This window comes from Paralichthys olivaceus, chromosome 17, assembly GCF_024713975.1.
Source record: "Paralichthys olivaceus isolate ysfri-2021 chromosome 17, ASM2471397v2, whole genome shotgun sequence".
NCBI classification, from domain to species: domain Eukaryota; kingdom Metazoa; phylum Chordata; class Actinopteri; order Pleuronectiformes; family Paralichthyidae; genus Paralichthys; species Paralichthys olivaceus.
The window spans coordinates 13,259,860-13,279,400 of NC_091109.1; the positions used below are offsets into that span (position 1 = coordinate 13,259,860).

The 19,541-nt window shown below is 38.7% G+C and overlaps 1 long non-coding RNA gene across 3 annotated transcripts in view; it reads right to left on the bottom strand.

Annotated features, from left to right (window-relative positions):
• Positions 1–5,918: 5,918 nt before the first annotated feature.
• LOC109638399 (uncharacterized) overlaps positions 5,919–19,541 on the bottom strand; it is a 42,801-nt gene continuing 29,178 nt past the window's right edge. Inside the window, exon 6 of one of the 3 annotated variants that reach the window (XR_011239043.1) lies at positions 5,919–6,155. This is a non-coding gene — a long non-coding RNA (uncharacterized lncRNA). Of the gene's footprint in view, positions 6,156–16,178; positions 18,648–19,541 lie in introns of those variants that run through there. The other 2 variants (XR_002203324.2, XR_002203326.2) reach the window with 2 other exon arrangements.

Here is a 19,541-nt window from a genome sequence, read left to right on the forward strand (position 1 = left end):
AACTATTCGAAAAGAAAGAATCATATTTTATTATGCATTTCTTGTGGTATGCTTTGATTAGATACTAATAGTAATAGCAATATGTTATGAGAAACCTTCTAGGATTGTCAAATATATTGATTTCTCAATTTATATAGTTTGTAAATTGATATATTGTCAGTATTTATTTCCTTACATTCTCTCCAGTTCTCTAATTCGCTCTGACAGCAGCACGCACACACGCACACGCACAAGCACACACCCACACACAGAGAGACAAAAGTGAAGATTGTGTGAATTAAGTCTTCTCGCTCAGATTCAATGTCAGAGAATCTTGTCTGTGCTGCTTCCATGGCCAGTCTCTGCTGTTTTGTCAAAAAGACAAGTTAAAGCTCTGACAATGTCCAATACTGAGTGTAGCTTGTATCTTTCCTGAAGGTTTGCTGCTCATTCAATGTCTCTTTCATCAACAGCATACATTCACACGCACTTGATAGCTGCATTGTGTATCCTGCATCTGCAAGTCCAGAAATTTGTGCTGCATGTAGGCAAGATGCAATGTGCATATAAAGCATAAGTATAGATGCAGTATCACAGTAACATTTCAATACTAAAATTCCAAAAGGGCAATTTGGTTGATACTGTCCAGCATCAAAAGAGTTTTGTAAGGTCACAGTGGACTTGACCTTTCCCCTCTAAATTCTAATCAGTTAATATTTCTGCCAGATTTGATAAAATTCCCGATGGGTTTAGCTAATATATCACATTCACAAGAACAAGAAGTCACCCAGACCTTGACCTCAGACCACCAAACTGGAATCATTTCCTCTGCTCAAGTTAACGTTGGCACCAAATTTGAAAAGTCCCTTGAGACTCATAAGACTGTAAATGTGTTTTGTAAGGTCACAATGATCTTGACCTTTGACCACCAAAACCATATCAGTTTAACCTTTAGTTGAACAGAACACTTGTACCAAATTCTAAAAATTCTCTTTTAGATATCATGTTGACAAGAATGTGATGGAATCCGAAAATGTAATGCCTCCGGTCACCTCCTATTGTCGGTACCGAAGCATAAAAAAGTAGCCGTCTTCGAACAGAACACTGTTACATGTTTCCCATTGTTTGACTGCTTTTAACAAACACTCATAGTTTTGCCTGACATTGAAATGTTTGGAGTTGACATCTGCAACATAAAAACCTATCAACTGCTCTTCTTCACTCTGCTAAGAGCAGAGAGAAACTCACCAATGACAGAAACTTAATAGACCCTCACACTGAGCTGAAATGAAACAAGAGTGCAGAAATAGGTAAATAACATCAATATATTTTATTTATTTATTTGTAGACAAAAGTAGGGAAAACAGTGCTGTCTGAACCAGTTTATGTCATTCCTCTGTATCGCTTTTCCAGTATTACTATGTGAAATCATTATTTGCATTAGTCTGAAGTTGAGTTAAATGCTGATATAAAGTCAATTAGCCTACTTTGCTGTCAGGGGGATACATACATTGGAAAACAATGTTATTTAATTTGCTTTCTTGAGCATTATCATTACATTACATTACATTACATGTTGTTTAGCTGAGGCTTTTATCCAAAGCGACTTCCAGCATTCAACGTCTATGAGGGCCCATTCAGGGTTCAGCATCTTGATATTCTGAAATGACTTAAAAATGAGCCTCTATTATACCAAGACCTTTGCCAACGAATCCTTAGCATCCTTTCTTGAAAAGTTATATCTTCCTCATGAGCTCACTTTTGTAAATGCAAAGGAATATTATACCAAGAAGCTCAACTATTGCTTATAAAGACATTTAGCTGCACCCCATGTTGTAGGAAGAGAAGAAAATGTAAGCACACAGCTCGTCTTTTTTTAGAAACAATAAAATTAAAATGTTAGCATTTGCTATTCTATTTTTTTTACAGGGTAAGCATGCAGCGGCCCAACCCAGTCGTGCCACTGGTCCCTTAATCTCATCTCCAGTGACACAAACACTTGGGCAGGCATTTAAAAGACAAGCTGCTTATTCACCCACATCAAAAAAATGCTCAAGACCTCACTGCAGCCATTTCATATTACACTACAAGGGCCATGATGCCATTTCAAATTTCTCGAGAGGCCTGGCTTTCGGAGGCTGATGAAGGTTGCTGTGCTACAAACATTCTCTCCCAATACAGAAATCCCAAAACTGTACAGTCAGGTAAAGTTGATGTCGGAAAAAGTTTGGCTCAGGCTATATGGTTAGTTAATTTACTAACCTCCGGACCACTGACGACTGGTCCACCCTAAATCAGCTTCATTACCCATTACCTCACCCCGGATAGACAACTGGAATCAAACTGCCAGGAAACACAGTTCTTCCCAGACGATTGCTTTGCTCGCAACATCAGAAGGGTTTGGGTGAATGCTGCAACAGTGGGGGATCAACAAACAAGCAAAATCTGCTCCAGAGCTTCTCATGGAACTGTAAGAGAGAGAGCCCAAACAGAAAAGTAAGCTGCCCTCAACATGCTATAGACTGTATTCATGGTGTGGTGACCCAAATGGGATCAATTACAAGAGGATTCAGTGTTCCCTCAGCCAAAAACGGCCGGCCTGTGTGAGAACAGCTGCAGAAACAGGACTACGGTCTCTGATGCCAAAGGTGCCCATGCAAGTGTGAAAGAGAGTAAGTTTACAGATGCACTTGCCTCAGTGACAAGAGTTGCATTGCCGGCCATCAAGCCTATCCTATAGCCTCCTGAGACCAATTAATTGTTTGTCAAATGATTGACTTGTGTTCAGGAAAAAAAAAAATGAAGCTTGAGTATTTATCCAGCGAACTCTGTGGCGCTGCTGCGTCTGTGAATGCTGAGGAAAAAGAGCCAGGCTGTTGAGCATGGGTGCGCAATATTCTACTTTCCATGCGTACGGAGATTAAGCAAGACTTCAGTCGTTTTCTCTCTCTTTAGCCTTCAAGCTGTCATATTTATTTAAGGGAGGCGAGCACACGCGGCTGTTGATACAGGCGTCTCTCCCGTACACATCCATACTTTACACAGAGCGAGATGACGTCACATCAGAACGCACTGCATGACACTCAATAGAACACAATATGGCTGGTGCTTCAACACAGGGAGTAAGGGCGCCATCAGATCATAACATTTAACACAGGCGTATACAAAAACTTAATAAGAGTCGGCGAACAAAGTTCCTGTTGCGGAGAAAGAACAGTTCTTCAGGTAATGAGGAGACTGGCCCTGGTTGTGCTGTACTTGTGTTTGATGGCTTATGCTTCACTGGTGGGGAGTAAGAGGGAAGTACCAGTAAAAATACTGAGATATACAGGGCCACTGGAGTCATTTACTGTAGACTCTGCTTAAAATGTGTCTCCTGGGACAAGACACTGATTCCAGTGTTACTGTGCAAGGGATTGGGGCAACAATATATTCTGCTCTATACCATAAAATGATAATAATAAACCGACATTAATCTAAGGTCTGCTGAAAGGTGACCTGGTCATGAGAGTGCACCCTTCCTTAGCTGCAGTACAGAGGGGACTAGGATTATATGTCATCATCAATGACCTGGCAACTCAGTATGGCCGGATGTATCTGTGCCTTCGGTTACTGGTAGAACCCCGACTGAGGTACTTTCCACCTGTGAGTCGTGCAGTTGATGCTTGTCTTGACAATTCAGACAAGGAAACTGAGTTATTTTCTGTTGCCTGGGAGATAACAACATTCACACCACTCCTTCATGCATACAGATCAATGCTGTCCACACAGATCTTTCAACACTTGCACTGATCAGGGGTCAGAAAATAGTCTGATTTGCCTTTTGTATATGTAACAATGCCAATTATACATTAATAGTGTTTTTCCAATATGCATTTCATTTATTTCATTTTAATTTATTGTTATTATTACACAAAACCTCTGTGCATAGTTATTACCTGGCATGTATAGACCTGCATTGCCAATGTGGAATTTTATAATTGATACAATCCTGTAAACTTAATGTGCACTTTCTGGGGACCCCTCTTTAATAGAGTGTGTCCCACGCTTCACTGCACCTTTTAAATGATGTAGAGAGGTACGTAACATTTTGGTCATTCAAGTTTTTCTGTCATATGTTTGCAAGATTGGAAGCTTGTTTAAATTTAATTGGTAAGGGCTCCACATGTCTTAGGTATATTTTATGTGTTTGAATGTGCCCTTTCTATTCTTGTATTCCAATGAAGTTCCACATACTGTATGTATAAAATCATTTTTGTCAGAATAAATGGAGAAAGACACTTCTGTTATTAAATTATCTCTATCAAATAAATCATAACAGGCAGTGCAACATGCCACCTGTTACACATATATGATGAAATTAATCTACTTTATACCGTACATTGAGTAATGTGAGCATTATTCCAATGTAGCTTCAGTTACCATTATAAGGGAAGACACAAGACTGCAGCAGGTACAGTTTACATTTTCAAATATTAACAACATTTGTTGTGAGGGAAGCTTTCAGTTACATCTGTTCAACATCTGGCTTGGCTGTGTCTCAAACCACTTCCCGAAGTGATTTGAACAGTCCGTCTCATAAGCTTCTTGTATTCATTTATACTCAGCATTGGAAAGCTGCCTGATGTGTGCAGAATGCATGAAGTGACTGAATGCAAATGGGGTCGTAGAGAGGATTCTTAATATGGCTATATAATTGAGTTGTCAGTTCAGACAGCTTTTTTCTGATTTGAAAGAAATGTTTCATTCTGTGCGGGAGAGCAGGTCCCATGCAATGTTGAAACTACACCTGGAAGTAATCTCAGCCACCTGCTGTCACGTTTTTCTCTTCATATCCAAAGACATTTCATCTGAATGCTCATTAAAGGGATTTCACCTCGGTGTCAAATATCTCAGGAGGCTGCTGCAAAGTGCTGTGAATGTCATGACACAATTTAAACGCAGTGAAAAGAGAAAGCAGCAACATCACGGGAACGAATCAAGGAAAAAGGGTTTAACAAAACTATTGTGCTGTGTACTGATACAAAAGCTGATGCATCTCAGCAGTGTTAAAGCCGCTAACCTTCTATCAGCAGGGATTAATAAGGCTGCTTTGTTTCCTTGCTGTGCAGCGTGCCCTCTCACATCCTGCTGTGATCATACAGTATCATCCAAACATTACAGATGAACAAAGAGCATGCAATCCACGAGACACTCTACTGCATGTTGCACAAACACACGACATGCAGTGACTCACCAACTCATGCAGGCTGCATAAATGCATCAAAGTCACTTTTTTGGAAGAATTGGCCTTTCATCCGAACAGGAGACATCATCTGCCCTCAGCAGAACCTCCACTTGACTCCTTGTCAACTATAAATGAAACCATAGGCAGCCAGATTTGATGCAGTGGGGCACACACTATCAATTGGAGGAAGCGCCAGGAGCAAAGTCACACAAATTACGAAATCTGAATAAATTGCACGAGAAAGATTCTGCACAAATTAACCTTGGACATGCAATTTGATCTTTTCACACAGCTCAATGTCGTTCCAATTCATATTCAGGACAGTATTACAGGCTGAATTTAAGCCCTTATTCAGTTTTTGTGGGTGAAATGGGAGAGCAGAAAGTATTCTGAAGATATAAATGGTCATGTCTTGCAGAAAAGTTGGAGCCATAGTTTTAAAGAAAACAATCAGAAGTCAGAAATATATTCGGTCCGTCGACCATTTAGTCAGACTGACAGCAACAAATATTTAATTTAGACTGTATGGGTCGATAACAGCTGCTGTTACTTTATATAGTTCATATTCAATTAAACAATAAAAAACAACAATGTGTTTGTTCCTATATTTTCTTACATATTTATTTTTCTGTCTGTGATTCTTATTCCTAAAACATTTGGATCTTATTGAAGACACAACTGCTCACTGATACAAGGTCTGAACAGAGGACCCAAACACAGGCACTGCAGCTGGGTAGGTGAATGGATTATTTATTAAGGGAAAGCAAAACAACACAGTCTTACACAGACGCCAATCAGTGAAGAAACAAAAAGTAGATCCTTAAATGAAAACAAAACCGGAACATGAGGATGTGCAAGTGTCAACCGATTTCAAGTAAGATGAACTGACCAAGACAAAGGGAAACACAGAGTCTATATTCACAAGGGAGGCCGGAGAACAGGTACAGCCCTATGGGTGGGAAACAGGACAGAGGTAGGAAATCCATTTAGAAACAAACAAAGGAGGGAAGATTTCAAAATAAAACCAGAAATGGAGAACCTTGGGTGAACCACCAAACAGAACACAAATCCAAACACATGGTAAATGTCAACAAACTAATAAAGTCATACAAATGAAAATCTGGTCTAAAAACAGTGTTCCAATAGTTCATAAAGTTCAGGGCCCTTCATGACACTAGCCATAAAGTGCTTTTCCAATGTTTAACACACAGTAGCAAATGGTGCATTTGGGTGTATTTGTTGGACTATTTTCAGTGGCGCATTAATCCACATTTGTTGCTCCAGTGAGTATTTGGGACAGCGGGATGATGTATGTAGTACTGAGAAAAAATAAACTACAGTATTTCTGTTTTTTTGTTTTTTTAATGGAGAAACATGTTACCTAGTGCAACAGTGTGACTCATTGGTGTGATTTTAATAGTTTTTGGACAACGGTGGAGCTGCGTGGCACAGGGGAATAGGAAATAAAAGGCTTTAGATGCATACACGGTACTTGTTAGTAAGATTCATTCAGTGCTGACTTTGTTTGTTTAAGCATTTTCATCTCTTTGTTTTCATGCTATGACAGGTATTCTGTCTGGGTTCAGTCTCATTAACCTTCCAACAGCAGGCTGCAGCAAAAACAAAAGGCATAGGGCTGATGAATACCCTGCTTGTGCCCTGTATTTACCCCAATCAGGCAATGCAAATTTTTTAATATGGGATTACTGCCATTTCATTATGATGTCATTGATACCATACGATAACGGATAATTGTTCAAAATAACCTGTAGATCATGTCTCTAATCTTATTAGTTAGTGTATTTCTACTGTATAGATAAGAGATAAAACTAGCTGGTGGACATAGTGGATCATTTAGTCGGTCAAGAGCCAGATATTTTCTTAGGAGTCGGTGGAGACCCATGCAGAGCTCAAAGGAGACCACATATTGCACTGACATTAATCAGGTGGACAGAAATTACAGGAATAGAAAGTTGTAATCAACTTTATCAGATGCTATTATGCAAGTGCTGTGTTTACAGATTGTTTTGCAAGGTTAGATATGCTAATGTTTACCATGTTATGACAGCCAGTTAAGATAAATTCTTAAATTAGGCTGACAGAAATTAGATCATTAGCCTTCATGAAATAAAGTACAAGTAGACAGTGTGGTGCCAGAAGAAAAGTCATTTGATTACTCAAGTCATTATGGGATCCATTGTCTGGGCACCAGGAGAGTCTTTATCACATTCTTTGTGATCAATAGATATTTTACTCTGAATCAAAGTATTGGACCAACAGACGCTTTATTACCGTGGGGATATATTGCTTTAGCCATTAATCATTTATGGATAAATCTAAAATAATGTCCAGTTAATTATTTGTGGCTTAAGAAAATGTTTTAATTATAAACTGTCCCATTCTATTAACATTCAATTATGTTTGTAGTAACCCCTTTAATAAATGTCTGATTAAAATGTGAACTAATTCAATCACTGCGTATGTGGAAACTGGGGTCTTCTCTTTCAATAAAAACAGTGGTGAATCAGTATAAGATAGCAACAAATGTTGTCTGGTAATATGTATATTTAGTTCCCTTCCTGTTAACAAGTTCAGTGATTCAATTACAGGTAATATCTCCCTTCTGTCAAAGCTTGATGATTAATGCTAGCTTCCTATCATATGTATTGTTGATTTAGTGGCATCCACATAAAGAAAATTGTTATAAATTCAGATGTCGCAGAGTTGGTTGGTCGTTAGGAAGGACTGTCTTCTTTTACTTATGTAACATCTCAAAAATCAGTGCTTGTCTCAAAAAGATTAAAAAAACTAGCCTTTGTTACATGCAAACTTTATTATTGTAATTCCTTATTATCAGGCTCCAGCAGTAAGTTTGTCCAAAATGCTGCAGCATGTGTCCTGACAAGAACCAGGAAAAGAGACCACATTTCTCCTGTATTAGCTTCACTACTAGCTTCCAGTTAAATTGAGAATAGAATTTGAAATTCTCCTCCTCACCTACAAGGCCCTTAATAATATGGCACCATCATACCTTAAAGAGCTCATAGTACCATGTCACCCCACTAGAGCACTGCGCTCCCAGAATTCAGGCCTACTTGTTGTCCCTAAAGTATCGAAAAGTAGAGTAGGAGCCAGAGCTTTCAGCTATCAAGCTCCTCTCCTGTGGAACCATCTCCCAGTTTCAGTTCGGGAGGCAGACACCCTCTCTACGTTTAAGAGTAGGCTATAGGTCTAGAATGTCAAAGGACACATGAAACTTCTCTTTCCTCTTCTCCCTCCTTATCACATCAAATAAAGGAATGTCTCATCAATACATGTTACTGACTTGACTTCTTCCAAAGGGTCCCTATGTCTACTCAGATACTATACCATTACTGACAATTTCTTCAATTCATTTACCTTCCATTATGCTACAAACTTTTTACTCTAGAGGTGAGACATTATGTTGTAATAGCTTATATCCCCTTTAAGAAAACATGCTCTGACTGTAACACTGTATTTGATGTTTACTTAAAGATACAGTGTGTAGTATTTTGTGGTTTCTAGTGTTGAAGTTGCATGTTGCAGCTGAACACCCCTCACCTCACCCTCTCCTTCCAAACATGAAAAAGAACCTGTGGTAGCCTTCAGTTGCCATACAAAGTGTTCAGTTTGTCCAGTCTGGACTAATGTGAAAAACATGGCGGCCTCCATAGAGAGGGTCCCCTTGATGTAAATATAAAGTATTTGAATATAAAGGGCCTTTTCTGGAGTAAAGAAAACTACAACTCATCCAATTTAGATGAAACGAACTAGTGAAAACATCATGAGGATTATTCTACATTCAATCTCTGCCAATAGATCCCTTTCACCTAAATCTTACACACTGGACCTTTAATTTTTGTGTGTCTCATGAAATCATTTATGTATGATGTATAATAGGATATACATGTAGGCACGCTGGGCAGGCAGGCTGTTGAATTGAACAGCTGCAAAACACACTGAGAACAGCAGACACTGGTGTACTGGCTGTAGCCTCAGCCGAGTACTGTCGATACACAGGCTGTCATAGCCAGTGCTCTGCAGAAGGAGTGGAGTGGCAGGCAGGCAATGGCTGGTTTTCATGAGTTTGATTGAGTGTGATCTGTTCCCGGACACTGGGAGATTGTGTCGGATGTCGGACGCTGCTTAGAAGCCAACAACAAAAATGCTGCAACTGGTGCCTATTAGTGTGTTGAAAAATCTCTATTGATTTAATGTTATAAAGATCTGTGGTGTACTGATTATTAAATATGACCCTAACTTAGAACACCAGGCTGAGTTAAAGTCTGAAATCTTTTTCACCTGTGTCTACAACCCCTGTGGTCAGGAGTGTGTTCTGGTGTCCCATTAACCACACCCAACAGTGGTGATGCAGTGAAAAGATGGATTTAACAAACATTGAAGACCTTGGTTGGGTTCTTAGGAAATATCTGTGGTGTATTGGAATCAAAATGTAAACAGGAAGTAACTGTAGCATCACAATGTGTACTGCCAAGGACATTACATTCAAAGAAATGCCAATACTTCATATATGGGGGTGTTACACTGGATTACTTATGCATAGATAGAGAAAAATGTCTTCCGGATGTTATTCAGCATTTAGCACACCTATTGAGAGCACCTTTCAACACAGCTGCACATTGAGTGATTGACGCACATACAGATGATCAATGTTGAATTCAGATGCATGGTGCCTATATTAGGCTTTTATATTGGGCTTGGTAATAATTAGTGGAGCAGAACATGATATTCCTTAATATCTTGGTTTAATATTATATTACTTCCATTTCATGACGAACCAGGATGTGTGTTCACCATCGTAAATACTTACTGTTGAACTCAAAAAGAGCTGATTCACATACATTCTACTGTATGATGCCTTTTCCTATTTGACTAATGAAAGACAACCAATTGTGGTCTGTTCTACTTTGGTCTACTCTAATCAAAAATATCTCCCACCAGTGTTTGGATGGGTGGATCCATTATGGCCTTTCCTTTCAGTTGATTAAATCTCCGTGCCCTCGTGATCTGGCCTGAGGACACATATACTTATAGGTTTAGAGTACATTACATTTCTCTCTTGACAGCACATCATTAACTCTCTTGGGAATCTTTGCTGTCACCAATTCTGCATCCTCTTGAACAAAATGTCTGAAGGCCAGCCGAACCACAAATTCCTCAAGCACTCCAATCTTTAAACTGAAACACAGGTAGATCCGTGGTTATATTGAACAAGCTGTTAGTAGTCATGTGTGTAACTATTGTCGGAAATAACGCAATGTCTTTCTTTTGTACATAAATCGTTGTGGATGTAGCAATTAAAATAGCTCACAGCAAAAACCTGCACTGGGTACCATGAATGTATCTGAGATATAGAATATTTATCACTTTTGCTGTATCTTACACATGTACGCAAATGTTTGGTGATTATAAATTAAAGTAATTGCCTGACCATTCAGTCAAAATGATGGGAAGCTGAGTTGCATCCGCTCTCTTTGGCTGGTTTAAGCCTATAGGTGCTGTTGCATTTTGGACCATTTGAGATTACTTTGCATGCTCTCATCCCTGCCAGAAGGGTGTTACCAAATAATGTAAGAGATGATGGGAACCTGTATAAAATGTTGATGGTACATAGTGCACAAGTTAAAACGTGAGGCAGAGCTGAGCTGGATAACAGTGGTGAGCTGAACAGAAGCACCGGCTGGGATCACCCAGAGTTCAGTCACAGACTGGGTTCAGAATAATGTTCCATCATCCATTTTGAGAGCATTGAGGAAAATCTGAGCTGAAACAGTCAGGTTCTCTTGTGGCAGATAGAGCTGCATTTTATCAACCTTGTGAATTGTGAGTGGAAAATCTAACCAAGTGGGAGGGATGGTGTAGGCTACATTGAGAAGGGTAGAGGGCCAAACACAGATACTTGCAGTACCCTGTTAAGGTGGCATGATCACAAGGCTAGCAGTGAAACAAGCTAAAAGAAGAGCCGCATGTTTAGTTAATTTGAAAATATGTTTTACTCTAGTGTACACATTATATACACTGCAGTAAAAAACTCTATGGCCAGGTAACAATGTCATGTCTCCTCCTTCAACCACATGGCCAAATCCTACAAGGAGGCTATAATTTTTAGCTTGATTTTACTAGCACAAGAAATACAATTTTTTTAAATATAAGACATTTTCCTTAGAGAGAAAATCATTATTCAATATAATTCAATTTTATTTGTATAGCGCCATATCAAGGCACTTTAGAAGGTCAAGACCTTATCTACTCACCACCATGCCAATGGGGGGTGGGTGAAATGTAAGAGTCCACAAGACACTTTTGGAGTTTCAGGGGTAAACAGAGTTGCAGCCAAATCAAGAAGAGTCATGTAAATGGTGACGAATTCATCGAACAGAAAAAAAAAAAAGTAAAATGCCTCCATGCTGCTCCTGTGGTGTGCAAGTGTCTGTATGCCCCGGCATTCAAATTCGACTTGAATCAAGGTCATTTACACCATGTTTTTAGCCTTAATGGTGTAAATGACCTTGTTTCAAGTCGAATTTGAATGATAATGATAATAAAATAACTGAATCCAGATGATATGTTATTTGGATAATCAGTAATGAATGAAATGCATATATTATAAAAATGTCAAGATAATCGGTAATGAACATTTGTTATGCATTCAGAGACTATTCACAATCTCAATTCTTTTGTGCTCAATATAACTGCGCTGCATCTGTACTATCATTATTACTTTATTTCCAACTGTTAGCCGAGTCTGCATGTGGCAAGACAATCTCAAACTGACTCAGTGGCCTTATCAGCAGGAGCAGCATTAAATAATAACTAAGCTCAATAGAAGCCCATCTTTTCTGATGCTGCAAAATGCTTATTTACATCAGGAATGATTGTATGTACAATAGTACAAGTATTCAAACCATATGTATACTGATCACATATCAAAGATCAATGCTTGAGAAACACTGTTCAATAGAGGCCCTTTATACTTGTATAATACTGTGTAATATCTGTTATTTTTGGTATCTACAGCTCAGTCATCCTCAGTAACATCAGACACATCGCAAATGTCGGACTATTTATTCAGTCAACAGTTGTAGTTAAAATATTATGCTAATAACCTATTTTCCATGAAATTATCATATGCTAATAATACAATAGCTGCAATTCACAAACTCCACTGACTTACTTTGACATTCCTTAAAACAATGTTACAGAAATGAAAGTAGTTGAGGCTAAATGAACAAAAGCAAGAGGACAATGGAAAAAAACCCCCCACATATTTGCCAATTGACTTAAAATAATTTGAATATCGCTCAGTACCTCTGCCCCCTTATGAAACCACACTTCAGTTCACAATTTCATAAAAATGTATTTGTATCTGCACCAAATTACACAATTTGTTTTTCTTCATTAAGATCCATCAACTATTTAATTTAGATCAATGTTTGAAAGATTGTATAGTAGAAAGATAGGTATGATATTTTACTAAATCTAGGAATGATAACTTCAAATACTACAAAGAAAGAATGGGATAAAGAACTGGGGTTGGAGAACATTTGGAATGAAGGTTTAAATTGTGTTAATATCCATGTTCCATCAATGCCGGACACTGTTTGAGAGAGTTCAAAATTTTACATTGATTACACTACTCTAAAGTAAAGTTGCATAACATGTTTCAACAAGTATCACCAATGTGTGATCAATGTAGCCAAGCAGAAGCAGATTTACCTCACAGCTATATCACATGCTCAGAAATACACGACTTCTGGGTCAGAATACTTCCTTTACTTTTCCAGGGTATTAAAAACTAGAATAGAACTAGATCCACTCTTGATTAGATCCGGCGTCTCTGAGAACTGTAAACATTTACTGAGTGAACAACAACTTCTTCTGTCTTATGGCCTCCTGTACAAACAAGATCATTCTCCAATGCTGGAAGACATTGAATAACAACTCTGACTGATACCCTCCACTTGGGAAAAATCTGAAATATTTCTTCAGTGGCAGCTCAGAGGTTTTTGAACGGATTTGGACACCTGTGATCACTTTCTTAGAATGAATGGATGGATGAATGGAATGAATATTCTTGATTCTAACGGACAGTAGTATTCTTGGTAGCACAACCCAGGGTGGGAGAGAGATTATTTGTGGGAATTGTCAGGTAATTATTTTTTTATAATCTTTTGTTTGTTTGTTTGTTTTTTATCCTTTTTTCCTTTCATAAGTCTGGTGCGTCTTTCCCTTTGTAATTTTTTTTTAAATGAAGCAAAACGTATGTTGAACTTTGGAACATTTCAATCAAAGCTTCTGAATAAATATATTTTTAGACAAAGATTCATTAATTTTTTTGGGGGAAAGCGAAAATGTTGAAACGCATCTCACAATTCGCAAAGAGACTGAAAAAAAGATTCCTCCATCTTCTCCTTGATCCACTACCAAAACTTGCTTTTGTTTCTGAACCATACCACATCCTTCCACCAAGCTTTGTGGTAATCCACCCAGTAGTTTTAGTGAAATCCAGCTAACTAACAAACAAACGCTGAAAAAAAACATATCGCCTTAGGGTAAAGAAAAAAATAATGATGTGATTATTAGTCAACAATATAATTTTTTGATGCTATTGTCTTGCTAATGTATATGTTTCACATCTAAATACTATTTGCCTCATGGCGAAGAAAATGATTGTAAACATTTTCAGAAAGAAAGGCTTTACTGATTGAGATGGAATTTATAGTACTAGTGTATGGATTTAGCGTTGTATAATATATGTATAATACTTTCCGACTCATGCTGGACAGCTTGAAAGAACAAGGATCAAAATAGATGTTTTACTCCCCATAGTCTTCTTCCTTGTCAAACTCCAGATTCTAGATTATCCACAGTGCAACTTAATTGCTAGCAGTTCACTCCAAGATTGGGATGTGTTATGCGAGTAGTACTAATAGCCCAGAGCCTGTAGCCTCAAGCAGAGATGGGGGCAGTCTACAGAGGTCGGGTAAGCTCACTTCTTGAACTAACTCCATGGCTTTAGATTAAAAAAAAATATATATATAGCTCCCCCTGGAGACACAAAAGGTTGGACATCCCAGCAAAAAAATTAATGTGGAAGGGTTCCCTTTTAATTGATTCAATAGAAATCTTTACAGTTAGAATAACTGAAAAGATGTTCAAACGAGATATATATATATATATATATTTATGAAGCATTGCCTTAATTCATGTAGGACACGGAGTCATGTGCTCAGCTGTCAGCTACAGGTGCTTGTCAGCCCACCACCAATCACAGCCCGTTCTCTCACCAAAGCAGTCCCTTTAAATATGACCTCATCCTCACTGATCCCTGCTCAGCTACACTGCCACCCACGCCTGCTGCCAATGTGGTCAACATGTGGCAATGGTAAACGATACTCATCATAAACAAAGGCACATTGCCTGCTACGCCCAACAGGGGGTTCTGCACATGTTCCCTGTTTTATCTTAGCACAGCTAATCCAGGGAACATCCGAAGAATGGAGCCTTCAACACCAATCATAACTGTATCCCCATTTGCAACTAATGGGTAAATCATGATAAAGTGTTCCTGACTGAATTATATATATATATATATATATATATATATATATGTGTGTGGTCAACACCTGGCAATGACTACCGATGCTCCTCTGATTGGGAGACGAGATAATAAGCTAAATTAGCCTTGGTTATAACTGTATTGATAAATACCAGTGATTAGACAATGTTGGCTGAACAACATCTAAAATTGTTACACATATGTGGTCTTAGCAGGGTTTTATTTTTTCTTTAAAACCACCTTGTCTGGTCTTCACTCCCTAAGGGAGGATCTCCTGAAGGTCTGAATTTTATAGAGGTCCTCTCTCTATACATTGATATTTATCCTCAGGATCAACAGCAACCATGTCTGAAATATTAAAACAAACATGTTGCATTACTTACAGTACAGTGCCATCCCCGACTAAAAGACATTTACTTCTGCAACTTAAAGTATGGCCATATAAACATCCTTGAATACTCACTTCTGTTACTATACCAAATGTAAGGCTGCACTGTACATAAACTGATTTTTTATTCATGAGCTGAAATGTCTAACACTCTTAAGCCAATGCTGGAGTCTCCCATGTGTTATTTCCAGGTTCTCTGGAAGCTGCATTTTGACTTAGTAAAACCTGACCAATCCCTTTCTTCCTGGATGAACTAATGGCTACAACTACAGCTCCAAACATCCCCAGGGTGAACGTGGCCTTCCAGCGTTCCCGTTCTCCCTTGGCTGCTTAGTATATCTGAACTTTTTCATTTTATATGCCTCATCTCCTGCCTTCCCTTGGTACCAGTGTATAAAGTAAGCAAGTGTGTTTAACCTCAAGGTCAGGGCTTGAGGGCTGCGAGGGGACTAGAATCTCTTGGAAGCCAACACAAATGCTGTTGATGTTGTATATAACAATATATATATAAGGATAGGGTATACAGATTGTTTATTGTACAAGCTAGAACGTTTGGTTGAGGCTGTGCTGGACGAGGCAGAGGACAAGACTCGCAAATGAGAATGGAACAGAGGCGCAAAGAAGCAAGAGATAGAGAGACTTCAGAATAAGACCTGAATCCAAAGAGAGAAGTTATGAGTCAGTCCTTGTATATTGCAGAGTCTAGGTAAGTTGATGAGCTGATCAGGGAAGGGTGCACACGTTAAATGGCCGGAAGTAGCCAGCAACCAGGTATCCACAAATAGAGAGAGATGAACTGGGGACAGACAACACATACCATGGAAGGAAGCACACAGAAGAAACAAGGAATGGCAAGTTCCCTAAATATTTCATGATCTGCCTCTCGGACTGACTCTTAGTGACTTTTTGAACTTTTGGATTTCCCATGTCATTTTGAAGTTACTTCCATTTTTTGTCTCTTGGCCTTTTTGTTGTTTTGTTTCCTTCGTGTTTGTCTAGTTTCTCACTGTGTCCAATTATTCCTTCTTCCCTTGTGTATTTAGTCTCCGTGCTCCCAGCCATCTCCTGGCCTAAAGTCCCCTTAGCTGCATGTCTTTGTTTATAAAATGGGAAGTGAATTAACCATTCACCAAATATCATTGCCCTTGGCCTTCCTGAAGGCTTGAGTCCAGGGCTATCTCACTAGTTTACCTGTTTTTTCTGTCCAGATCAGTAACTTCAGTCAGTCAGACAGGAAATATAGCAAAGTGAGTGGTGGATGGAAAGGCAAGGAGAACAATAGGTCAGAAACAGAACTGAGAGGTTTAATCTAAGTAAATTATTCTGATAATCTGCTCAAACAATTTCAATTTTAGAACTTTTTTTTACTTACAGACAGTTGCTTCCTATCTTTGGTGCCTGTCAAGCAACACTATGTGACTTTTTTTCCCCTCAAAACCACAGTTTTTGGTTGGGACACTGACTTGCAATAGAGACAATTGTGTAACTTTCATTCCAACTCTTGCACTATGTAATGCCAAGTGTACAAGACGCATGTGACTGGCTGATGGTCGCAGCTTAAATTGTCAGAATCAGGCCCAGCAAGTAAAGAGTAATTCCGAACTGTTGATCAGTTAAAAGACGTAGAAGTCATTAAAATGTGTTTATCTCCAATATTCAGTAAGGAAATGTTTTAAAATATCAATAATTGTGAACATAGTTTAGTGTGTTAGATACAACAGCAGCACTTGCAAGTCATAAAGCTGGGGATCACAACTAATATCAGGCAAGCGGTCACCTCTGTTTCAACATCTTAATAATGTACATTCGGCGGTGACCAGGTGGACTTTGAGTGTTGGAAGGAACTTAGCAGTATACCTAACATTTAACTACAGGGTACCCATTTAATTTCTAGTATAGGAAACCATATGACCATAAAACTGAACGTACAGTGATGATTTCTCCATGATTTCTGTATTTATAGGACCAGGGAATGTTGGCTTATTTATTTCAGACCAAGGGTCCAGGGGGCAGAGTATTGTGACAGACTGTCTCAGCTCAGCTTAAACTGCATTATGGGGTGGTAGTATTTTAGACTTGTGGCTATACCTACCATCAGTGGCTGGAAACAAGTCTGACCTGGAGTCACTTACTCATGTTTAAATTTTTTGTCCCTAATTTTTTTGTTGTTAATTGCTTGTTAGAAGACTTTAAACATTTTGTGTTCAGCAAGTACATCATTGTTCCTCAAGGTGCAAGCTTACACAGCCTCCTTTGATTGCTGGCAATAAATACACATACTAAACTCCAACACATGGAACACATATATATATATATACACACATACAGTACAAAGACACACAAAATAAATATAGTTTTCATTTGCTGGAATTAGTCTAAAAGTAAGGCAGCACCATGACCACTTCTCTCAGCTTGAAACACATTCATACTATTGTAATTTGAAGGGCAGACTCAAACAGAACTGTTACTTCACTGCTGTTACCATGTTTCAGTTAAAAGCATTAAATCCAGATTGTATGGAGTGAGATCATTAACTAAAAATGACTCGTTGGAGGGGGATCTGATACTGAGCAGAGCTTTGTAGTATTAATGGAAGTCCCCTGAGCGGTTTGACTTTGACAGAGCAGATAACAGGTTCGAAAGATTTGGAGCTCGAGTTGAGTGCATCTCTCTCATTACTATATTACCCATCAGAGCAGGAACAGAAAATGCTACAGGCACACAGAGTCCCTGCTTGTTCTGGAAACACTCATAAGTGCCACTGTCAACGCTGCAGGGACCAAACACATCACTGAGAGCTTAGTGCATTTGTATATATTGTAATCAGCTGCACCGGCTGCACTTATTGTGTTTTGTACTGCGTGGGGGGGATGAAGGACAACTATGATGCTGGTAAGAGTGAGCAGGTCAAGGGCAGGAATGTGAGAGGATTTTTAATTCCTGTTGTAAGTGCATGCATCACAACAGGCCAGGGGCTCATATCATTGCTGGAGCTTGATAGAAAGAATACTATGTGGTGTTTTCAAACTATAACGATCTCAGTCCACACAAGTATTTTGGCTCTGTCTCTACTAACGCCTGAAAACCACGTGACCGCTCACATACACTTAGCAATTGGAAAAATATACACGTGCCATGTAGGGCTTGAAACGTATCTGAACACATGAATTATCTCAGGTTGTGCGAATACTATCTTGTCTCTTATGCCAGTGAGCAGTAACATTGTAAAAAACACAATTCCAATGCACAACAACTGTTGGAAAAGACAACAGGGTCGACAACATTTGTAATCAATCATCCACATTGCGTTATACACTCCTATGTCTGCATAACTGTTAAAAAACATCTAAATTAAAAAAAAACAGAGATTTCAAGCAAAACTAGGGCTGGCAGCATTTCCAATCTTCTTTTGTAGCAGCCTTAAAACTTGTGAGTGTGGACACCAGGCTTGTCTGTAGCAGGGATGATACATTTTCAAATGAAAGTAGTAGTATTATATTGTTCCTAAACAAACAGGCAACATATCAATAACTTGTCAGAAATCACTGCTCAGCCTTTACTACAATGAGTTTCTGCTTTATTTCTCAATAACCTGATGTGGATCATCTATTTCCACTTTTTGATTTGTTAACTACCTGGCTGTCTTTTAAGTCAGGAGTTATTCTTTTTTTTTTATACAGGCAGCACAGACAAAGCGTCATCCAGCTCGGCTGACATGTCAACCACTGGCACAGAAAGGTTGCACATGGATGGATCGTTCTTAACCCTGCAATTGACTGACACAGTAGCTGACAGCTGGCTCTGATGTATGGACACCCCCCTACCCCTCTTACTGAAGCTGACACACTTTCCTCCGAGGTTTTTTTTCCTCCTCTATAAAGGGCAAGATTGATTGCAGGATTTCAGTTTTTCTCTCTTCTGATGTCTTTGAGTATATATGCATGTGCATCTGGCTGCACTATTTCAGTCTGTGCACTGAATAATTGTTGAAACTTGCTTTTTTATCACACTGATAATGGGAGATATAAATGGTAATGTAAATCCATCTGTTCATCCAACATTTTGCCCAACAGTTACAAATTCTGACAACTTGTCGGATATAAATTACATTTTATAAGCTAATTAGCATAATATCACCAAGCCAAAGCAATTGCGTTTTTAAAATGACAATAATTACAATATTTTACTATTCCAAAATCCCTATCTCTTGTTCTGCCTTTAAAGGTTCAGTGTGTAGAATTGAGTGGGGATGTCAATTCTAGGGTAAAGAAAACAACATTTCTTTCAATTTAGATGATTGTGCACTATTGGAAACATCACTTAGATTATTTTATATTCAATTTCTG